This window comes from Triticum urartu, chromosome 2A, assembly GCF_056163025.1.
Source record: "Triticum urartu cultivar PI428250 chromosome 2A, HENAU_Tu73, whole genome shotgun sequence".
NCBI lineage: Eukaryota > Viridiplantae > Streptophyta > Magnoliopsida > Poales > Poaceae > Triticum > Triticum urartu.
This window is the reverse complement of record NC_141874.1, coordinates 157,347,541-157,358,582: the sequence shown is the minus strand read 5'-3', so window position 1 is coordinate 157,358,582 and position 11,042 is coordinate 157,347,541.

Here is an 11,042-nt window from a genome sequence, read left to right as displayed (position 1 = left end):
GACTTATGTCTTCTTTCTTTTATCTCGATCATGTGCGTGCGCACACACACACACATCCCATGTATACATGTATACCTCTCACGCATGCACGTTCAAGGTCTCTATGTCTCCATACGTAGTTAATTACCCTCGATCCTAATGCCACATCGAATCGTTCTCCCCTTTTGTGCACATAACTTCCGCCTGGATGGGTAAAACACACACTCACACTTAACAATCTCCTTCTAGCTACCCCCCCCCCCACCTCTCACTCTTCCCCTATATCCCCGAAACCAATAAGACCATCCCTTAATTTAATTCCCGCCTACATGCACCATCGATATCTAGTAGTCTTCCTCGGTGTCTCTCGAACAAACACATTCTCTCGAAGTCGACTCCTCTCACGCGCACACACCTTCTCTCCCCTCTCTACGGGCATTTTCTCTCTCGCACCCCATCGTTGGTGCCTCTGCCATACACATCACCTCTCTATGATGAAAGCCATGCACACTTAAATTATATCCGCCACAGAGGACCCCGCGACACAGACACACACACACGCACGCACGCACGCACCCCCCCCCAACACACACACACTAAGACTCCATCTCTCTCTCTCACACACACACAAACACACGCACACAAGCACGCACGCCCCCCACACACACAAACACTAAGACTCCATCTCTCTCCCTCTCTCACACACACACAAACTAAGACTCCATCTCTCTCTCCTCTCTCTCTCTCTCACACACACACACTAAGACTCCATCACACACACACACATGCTCTAGGCGGAGCATTTGTTCCTACCACCCTTCATCCAACCTTACCCGTATGATAAACAATCACCTTTATTTACTTGCATAACATGGACAAATTCCATTTTACTTTAGTAGTCAGCAAACTTATCATCTGTACCCTTATAAAAAAACGAGTTGGTGGTGATGGTATGCCTGCCATCTTGTGATACAGACCGTATGATCTATATCTGAGGATAGAAAGCAAACTATGATAATTCTACAAAAGATACCGGCACCTCTCTCCACATCATTATCTCTCGCAACCTCATTGCTCAGCAATTAAAAAAGGAATAAGTCTCTGGAACAATCTAGCATGCATGGTGGCCGCTGCCGCCTGCCGGCGCCGTCCATCCCCATACCTCCACCCATTCCGACCACCAGTCACCACCACGCTCCACTCCTCCTCGCCTTCTCTCTCATCTTTCATTTTTTTCGATGACATTCTCGAGATACCAGTTTTCCGATAAAATTCTTGAGATATCACTAGTTTTTACACATGGGATTACTCCTGCATGGGTCAATCACAACAGGTGTTCTGTAAAAAAATGCATATTGATGTTCCGTGAAATGCACGAGAATCTTTCTTGTAATTATATAACGTAAATCATGAGCAGGAAGTGACATTTTTTTGACACAACCACGTTAACATGGCCACGTAAATCACTAGCTAAAGTAAATACCATTATACTTATATCCCGATGCAAAAGGTTGAGTACATGTCCGAAGAGTAGAGTCGCACACACGCACTCTATCTCTCAGAATCTCTCTCACACACACACCAGTTACGTGACGCCCACTTAAGCAGACACGTATGTTACAATTTGTGCACCCGCGGGTACATGTGATGCTGCGCATTTATTTAAGCCGGAAGGTGAACCCAAACAGTAGCTACATTCATTCCCCTCCCGCCGCCTCTTCTCTGGTCGCCGTCGCCCGGTAGCCATGGGCCGGCCGAAGGTAACAACATACGCCATACTCCCGCCGGAGCGGCGCTTTAATATGGAAATTTTAGTGGTCATGCATGCATCTTTTTGTGCTAGCGGTCGCTTCCCGCGGACGTGCGCGGGCGGTGGAAGAGGAAGGATAAGGGAAGCGGGCTGTGGAGTAACGTTTTTTACCACAATTTCTTAGGAAACTGAGTGCAATAATTGAGTAGTTTTGCAAACTACCAGTACTACACCTGAAACGGTTCAAAACCTATACTCCCTTGCCAGCGCGCGCTTCCCGCGTGAAACGGTCAGCGTCCCCCTGGAGCGGCAGTGCCGCATTAATGCCCGGCCAGAGCGGAGGCGACCTCTCACTGGCGCCGGCTTTGAAGTGGCGCGACGACCGAGAGAGCGCCGCTTCCCGGTGCACACGACTGCTCCGCGTCGAGACTGGCCATAGGCCCTGTTTGGATCCATGGGTTAGAGTTAGTTTGAGCTAGTTGGGGCTCAAATAGCCCTAAACTATCCAAGCATGAGGGTTTAAATTGGAGCAAGTTGCACCGAACCCACCAAAAAAACTATCCCACCCAAGAGGTGCTAACTGGAGATAGTTCTCATTGGGACCACTGAAAAATCACTTTTCTCTCTCCATGAAGTGCATTTATTGTCAATCTAACCCTGTCACCCAAACACCTCTTTGGCTACAGTTAGTTCAGGGTTAGTCATGAGTTAGTCTAACCTCTAGCTAAGTTAGAGTATCAAACAGGAGCAGTATAGGACATGCAAGTTGCTCAAAGCATACAGGCAAATTCGTACGTGAAAGGATTTTTTTCTTTTTGAAAACGGAACGTGAAAGGAATTTTTTTTAGAATGCTCTTGGCATGTCGCTAACATGTGATAGTTAACCGACCTCAATAGACGGCAGAAACGCCAGCCCGCCGCACTTTGATAGAGACGAGGAGGGAGAAGCGATACAGGCTGCTGGATTACTAGAGATAGGTGTCGCACGAAGCCAAGAAATATGGTGATAGCGTGGGTTAGCCATGTACTAGTATGATACTACACTGGGCTGCCGTGTTTCGTACTCTTCCAGTCCACTGTGGAGATGATTGGTTAATTTTATATCGTTGAATAATATTAAATATTATGAGTGCAGATTCTCCACCACGAGGTTCCTTGCTCCTTCTCGGTCGTCCGGAATCTATGTTCTTCCACTCTATTTTTTTTACGTGAGCTTTGTTCATCCTTTTGCCAACACGCGAGACATCTAGCATCAAGGTGCACGTGTTATGCAAGGATAGTTCCATCTATATGAAGAACACGTGGGACTGGAACTACGAGACGAACATGTACCCATGAGTGGACGTACGAACCTGAGTAATGTAGCGCAGTAAGTGAAGTAGAAAGGCACAAATGGTATGAACATGTGTGGCATATAGGGTGTGTTTGGTTGCGTTCTCGTCTCGGCATAGTTGTTCCCTCTTCATGCAGGCTCAACTCAACACCCCTCTTCATGCATGCTTCTAGTGTATTTGTGCTAAACTAGTGTGGACTCATGCACCCTCCATACACTCTACCAAACACCCAAAAGTAGGTCGAGAAGGAAACTCTTGGGCGGCATTTGTCTCTTACTACGTACTACCACTAAATGTTGTACGTGCAATGCACGGTGATGTTATGGAGTACGTGCCTAAGTACTCTACTACTACTATATTAGTTGGAGGCACATATTAACTTTTATATTTGTTTACGTGTATGCCCCGAGACCTTCCAACTAGACGTGTCTTTGTCTCCAGGTCGCACTTTGCATCGTTCATACCACTAAGTACTACTACGTGTGGTCTCCGACCCAGAAGTGGAAGAAGTGGAGATGCTCTACCACGCTGTTTTTTTACGCTGGGCTCTACCACGCTGTTCATGTCCCACTCCATTCGCTGACGTGTGGGACATCCAGCACGTGCCGTGTTTGGCACCCTTCGTCGTAAGAGTTGAAACGCTAGCATTCATCAGAAATAAAATATAATTATAAATCGGCAGTGATACTATTTTTTTTGTGAACCAATCAGCAGTGATACTATACCACGCGGTTACCTTGCTCCTTGATATCGGAAAGAATACTTCCGTTCGCCAACATGTGGGACGTCGACCATCCTGGTCCACTTGCCATGCACGCAGAACTCCAAGGGAGTCACCCAGGTTGTCGCGCCGCAGTAACAATGACTAATGAGCTGTCAAATCACAGGCCCACTTCCCACTTTGAAGTTTCTTGGACGAAGGAACCATCATGACTTCGTTGGATTCCGCTTCTTGAAGAAAACTACTGTACCAGCGGTACTTCTAGCTACAGTAGTTACTCCAACAGAGGCCTCCTTTCGTTCATAGGATAGGAATATGAAAATCATAGGAAGTGAGATGACATGCATCTCAATTCCTATAGAGAAAGAGATGCCATTTGATGCTTAGGATAGGAATTTTCCATTTAGTCTAGGCCAATGTACTGGTAATTTGCTCTAAAAACTACAGTAGTAACTAGTAGTACTGGTATATGCTCGTACTCAGACACACACACACACTAACTACTAGTACTACTACTTCTCATATGCTGGCCAGACACCGTCGTTCTCCTTCCCGGCTTTTTCGGTGACACCCCACCGTGCTTGGATCTCCGCCGACCTCTCCGCAGCAGCGCATGCGTCCTTTTCTTTCTTGCGGCGATGGGCCTCTCTTTTCTTGAGTGCTTTCTGACTTTTACGCTCCCTCTGTGCGGCTTTGGCCGCCTCTTGCTCTACCGCACATTCGGCCTTGGCATCTTCAAATTCCTCCCACATAGTTGTGAGGTCGCGAGCGGCGATAAACTCGGCACGGTGGGATGCCATCGCTTCCCTAGCATTTTGTGTGCGGTCGTGCGCGGCGAGGAACTCGGCGCGGCGGGATGCCATCGCTGCCTTACCGGTTAGTGTGCGGCGCGGTGGCATGAACGATGCTTGGTGAGAGCTCTGGGGTAGAGTGGCCGGACAACCGTATAGTGCATTGGTTTGTCAAGAGCTCAAGGACAGAAGACGAAGCAAATTTGGATTCCCCTTCAATCCTGTTCATTTATTACCGAGTAAAATGCATTGACAGTCATCGAACTTGTCTTGATAGCTCACTTTGATCATTGTATACGAGATATGGTGATTATACGGTCACTGGCTCAGCATATAGCTCCATATTTGTTTGGTTGACCAGTCAAACAGTCCGCATGCGCCTCATCAGCTCGTGTTCTTTATCTATCTATGCGGGCCTACCTGTCAATGGATAAAGAAATACTGTAAAAACCAAAATTATGCTAGAGTCTGGACCGCTTCCGAAGCCCGCTCTCACCGCCCTGGCCCCTGTCCAAGAATTTTTTGCTTATGTGGCAAGTAATTAATGAGAGGTGGTAACATAATATGTTACTATAACATAGCGCTTTTCAAGATAAGATGAGTCTACAAGCTAATAAATGAAGCCATCTAAAATACTACTATTATGTTACTTTGCATTATGAAGGTAGTAATTTAGGCTAGTGTCATATGCATGACACTAGTCTAAGTTACTCCCCACTATGACCAGCCTTACGAAAACCAAATAGTCCCAAAACACTTAGGCGCGGTGCATTAACTTCTACCTTGTTTCTTGTTTCTTGACATATCAACCAATAAGAGATGAGAGGTGTGCATGCTTTTAATGACTTGCAATGGCTAGTTCATTGCATGCAATGCTATTAATTAGCAAATAAACATTGGTGACCCCAGGAGGAAACGGTGCTAAGCGCGTGGACCTATGCAGAATGAGTATCAACCAATGGATAATGGAGTTTAATTGTTAAACAATAGCAATTTTGTCTCATGCAAGAGCCTGGCTAGTACTCCAAGGAACCGCACCACGCGAGCGTTCGCAACTGCCACGTTCGGGTTGCGCTTGGCTCTTCGCCTCTTCGAGAAGACGAACAATAATGATTACTCCTACTTCTACAGTATCGAATGCACTGCTGCATGTCCGTCCACCTCATGCAGGAGGGATGGCGAAAGCTTCAACTTACTGCTCCTGCCTTTGCGTCCATGACAGGTGGGCCCAATAGGTGGTTGGCCCTCCTGTCATGCAGCCAAAGGCAGGTGTAGTTAAGGCACCGGAGCTCAGTCCGCGAGGGAGAGGGCGTTGTAGTAATGAAATTTCTCGGTCTTGTACGAGTTGATGAAGATAGGGTTTGCTTGCTTGCTAGGGTTGCTCACTACGTATATATAGGCCGGAGCCTCCGCGCTTGCTTGCTAGGGTTGCTCTATTCACACACTGTCATCCTCTCCAGATTTAAACAAGATAGGGGTAGTAACACCGTCTTTCTCCCTTCAAAAAACACTGGCTTTCTATCCTCACCGCTGGTTACAGATCTGGACGTATCCCCCTCCGCCGGTGAAGGAGAGGAGGGGCAGCGTTTAGGCCGTCGTCAACAGTGAGGGAGGAGACCCACTGTCGGCCGCACCGTTATCTCTGGCCGAGCGCCAGCGCGGGAGGTCCTCCGATCCCTTCGTCGTTGCCTGTGGGCGGATCCGTCCTCCCGCTACCCACCTATCCACATCCCGACGACCTTCAGGTATATCTTCGTTCTAAACCGCCTTAGCTCTACTTCCCTAGCTTGCTACGTCGCTGCATGTGCATCATTTTCTACCTCTCAGCCCCTCTCGATCGGATGGTCCAACGTCACATTTTTTTCTTCTATTGTTAGAGGTAAAGCTACTTCATGGAGTCAAATCTTGTACTCCCTCCGTCCGAAAATACTTGTCATTGAAATGGATGTATCTAGATGTATTTTAGTTCTAGACACATCCATTTTGATGACAAGTAATTCCGGACGGAGGGAGTACTTGGTCAAACAAGAAATAAAGTGGGGGTGGGGGAATTTAGTATGTACATCCAGTGGCGGAGCTAGCACAGGATCATTGGGAGGGGCAATGGCAAAATATGGCTTTATGAAGGGGTAAAAGTCCCTATTTTTCTCAATCTATGCCATCTTAAAAAAATTCTTCACAAAAGCTACCAGGTTTGGGGGGCACAACCCCCTCAGCCATACACATAGCTCCGCCTGTGTGTACATCGGACTTGGTACAAACAGGAAGGAAAGGGGGTGAAAGTAGTACAGACTGGTCATCCAACCGGTCTCTTGGTCGAAAACGGAAATATAGGGGTAACGCTGTACACAGTGGTATGACCAGGACTAGATTTGCTATCCACACATAGGAGTAGGTGGCTAGAGTGAACAAAAATGGGACCAACCCAGATATGTTTCTTGGATGTTTGTTTCTTGGGGCAACAAACTATGAATCACCACTCTATGCCCCTGTTTACGTACATGGTGCTGGACTGCTGGTGCACCCACTGTTATAAGCCATGACAAGTTTAGCAAAATGTTTTTGCTTGTAATTGTTTGAGACTCTGACTGTTTCCTCTGTGCCTTTTTGTGCAAACAGGGATATCCAATTCACCCGGTTGCTTGTTGTGACCTTTTGGTGCACTGCACAAAACTCTTCTTAAAAGAAGTGACTTTTGTGCTGTTTAACTGGAACGTCAGAATGGAACAGTTGGTTCATTTTGGTGGAACTGCACAAAGGGAGATCTGTGTTCCAATCCTCATCATCCATATTGGCGTCATAACCTTCCTTTAGGTAAGAATGATATTTAATGCATGTGTTCATCTCTATTTTCCGACTGCCATGAGAAAATAATGCTGTTTTTACTAGTACACTTGTACTCCCTCACTGACAAAACCAATTCTGAATTAGAAGGCCAATCATGTACTTGGTTTCACCAACTGGTGAGGAGAAAGAGAAACAGAGCATGAAGAGGAAGAAGAAGAAGAATAAGAAGTGCCAAGGCGATCTTGCTGAAGCCAGAGGCCTCAGTCGAGGCCATTCAAGGGCTCCGGCAACAACTACCTTACATGTGAGACGATCCTCCAGGGAGCCCTTCCACTTCTGTTGTCTCACTTAATTAATTAGGAGTACTTAAGTACCACTAATTTATTACTGCCTAATTTTCCTATTAGAGTTAAACAAATCTTTAGTAGGACCCTATGCTGAATCATGTACATGTGTATGTTTGTCTATGGAGGTGAATCATGTGGTGGAGCAGGGAGGGAATATTATTAGTGTCATGACATAATAGTGCTATTGTTTTGCATGTCAAATTTATTGCCATTGGTTCAATGAGGCAATGTTTTGCGTATTGTCCATCATGAATTTGATGTTACTGGTTGAGTAATATGCTAATGTCTTCCTATCCTTTCTCACTAAGCTAATGAAGGTTTCACCTTGTTCCTACTTGTGCAAACAGGGATCATGTTGTGCCAATCATACATTAAATGGAACTACACAAGACAATACAATGAACTGCATCCTAGCCAGTGCTTTAACTCTGCTGGAAGTTCTTGATAATGTTTCGATATAATCTCAGCACTGGTAAACAAGAGTGATTTCAACCATACATTTGAAGTGCACAAAAATATATACTATTGTGTGATTCCAGTGAGTGCTTTATCATCTCTTATGGGACTACATGAATAAGCTTTTTTTCTCAGGTTGGTACGGGCCTAAGGCCTTCATCCATATTAGTTTGCTGTCATCTCTATTTGTATCGTGCTACTTTCATGAGAAACTCCTTTATCTTTGCACGTTAAAGTTTTGCAACCTATGATAAATGGCAATGCTTTGAGTGTTGAGTTGAGCTAATTGGCACTGATTAAATAAACTAATACCTCTCTTTAAGCAAGACTACTATGTTGCTAACTTTACCCATTAAGATAATGAGGGTGCTTCTATTTGTTAGTGTATGTTTCATAAACTAGTCCCACTATTACAGTAATCTCACTCTCTCAATATATGTGCCAACAGGGATGCTCGATTTTGGTGGAACTGCACAAAAACTTTGGGTGCTTCATTGCCTCGACAGCTTCCGTCCTTTCCTGTCAGTTGCTAAACTCCGCGTGCTTTCTTCCTTTGCTGTCAGTCGCTTGGCTTACTCGGCTTCCAGTCAAAGGAAATAGTAATTGATATGCTACCTCACACAGGTTGGTACTGGTCTTTATCCTGATTATTGTGCCTGTCATATGTATTGGTAATTTGGTATTGTGCTACTGTTTGCCGATTTCATAAAGGAGTAATTTGGAGCCTGAACTCGCAGGCAAATCATTACATCGGGTGATTTCAGTAGAACTGCACAAAATGATCAGATGGACAGGTACTTATATTGCTGCTATGTACTCCAAAGTTCACTCAGACAAGCATCGATGTTGACAAGAAGTGCCTATATTCATTCGAGTATCAACCGGCGTCAACCAATTGTCAAACTCCAAGTGTTAGGAGAGTGAACGCCAAAAATATTGCTTGGTGCATAGCCCAGAAAAACGCAGTCAAGTCTTTGGTCCCAACTTGTGCCTTTTGGTTATCGGCACATATGGTAGCGAACTATATGGCATGGAGTCTAAAGATTCCAGACAAGTTGGTTGACGCGTATATTCATCTGGCACTTAATCAGTCTGCACGCCAAGGATGCTCCATTTCAGTTGAACTGCACAAAAAAATTGGGTGGTTCATTTTCTCAACTGCCTCCTTTCTCATCTTCAATATAGAATTTTGGCGAGATACAGGACCAAGATAAACCAGTAAACTGGTTGGATGAAAGTAGTGGCCAAGTTGCTCAAACCTCCCTGGGCACGAGGCCACTATTTGAGGATAAACCTACAAGCAAAGTTCAGATTGTCTGTGCTGCCTCTTATGTACTCGAAAGTTTACTCGTACAAGAACTAATTTTAGCAAGAAGTACCTCCGATTGAACACCATTTACCAGTCTGTACCCTAGGTAATTAAAGTTCGTCCATGGATCATATTGGTTGTGATCTCAATCATTTGGATGCATAAACATACTGAACATGCGTATATCTGAATCTTTTTGTAAATTATGTATGAATATTATCGTGTGATCTATCAATCATTTGGATGCATAGATATGCTGAGTTTGTGTATATATGAATCTTTTGAGTTGTTGATTGTGAATGTTGGCTATGGATATGTACGTGTCCTGTGAACCTGAGTTTGATATGAATGTTTACCTTTTCTGTTATATTTGTGTGTGAACTTGTTAGTATGCCTACTGTGGGTATAAAACGCAGGTCTCTTATAAAAGTAATGTCGTGTCCAATTTATGTTTTCCCTTCTAATCACCGCGGCTGTGCTGCCGCGCACCCGAACCAGTGAAGTTTCCCACTCCTCTCCATCTGCGACTCCACTGCAGTTTCATAAATAGTAACATCTTCGGTTTTAGCCCGGTTTTCCATAGATTAACCAGGCAATTCTCTTCTTCTTAATTAATCGACGAGGCAATTCTTTTGCCTCCGTTTCAAAAAAAAATAGTAACGTCTAACTGAGCCAGTTAGTTAGATGCGTACACTTGGTGTAGTAGCATTTTTATTTAGTTTGATGCATACACTTGTTCTTTTTTGGTAGCCCTTTTGTAATGATGGCTGATGTTTGGTTTGGAAGAGAGAGCTGCGTCTTCACTCTTCTGGCCTGCTTACTGCTTCTGTTGCACCCCCAGCCCTGGTTGCTGCTGCTGCTGTTTTCAATGTACAATCAGTAGTATATTTCGTCTGTTGGTTGAATAAATGTGTTGTTAGAACGACAAACACAATGTTTTGGAAGTCGTTGCACTGTTCGATCCTTTAGTGCCCCATACCGTACGTAGCGCATACTATTTATCGTACGGAACACATTTTTTTTGAAACTCGGAACACATTTTCCACTTGTTGATAACATGCAGCCCACTGATGAAGGCCCAATAGAGAAGCCCATAATTAACTGGAAGGGAGGCTCTCACATGAATCCGGCCCAGGTACATGCTCATGGTCCCCTAAACATAAATAAGTAAATAAATAAAGCTAAATGCTCATGCACCAGTTCTTTGGGAAAATAGGTAGCCCGGTATTTCTTTTTGAAGAATACCCAAGCTAGGCCTATTTTTTTTCTCCGAATTACTGGGCTGCAAATCTTTCAGGACGAGGAGGGATGAATTCCGTCCTGGCTTAAGAGTATGGTCAATGTCTGTTAAAAGTAATATCAAAAGGGGTTGAAAATTCCAAAAAAAATTATAGCAAATGGGATATAAGTTTCTTTTTTTGTTTTTGTTCTTCACTGATATCTTATACGTATTTCATTGGATTTAACATGATATAGTACTAATTTATTTTTAAATTTGTTTTAGTATGGCTATTAATTTTGAATTAAGAATATTTCGTTCCCCAAAAAAATTTGCAAATTTTCAAAAT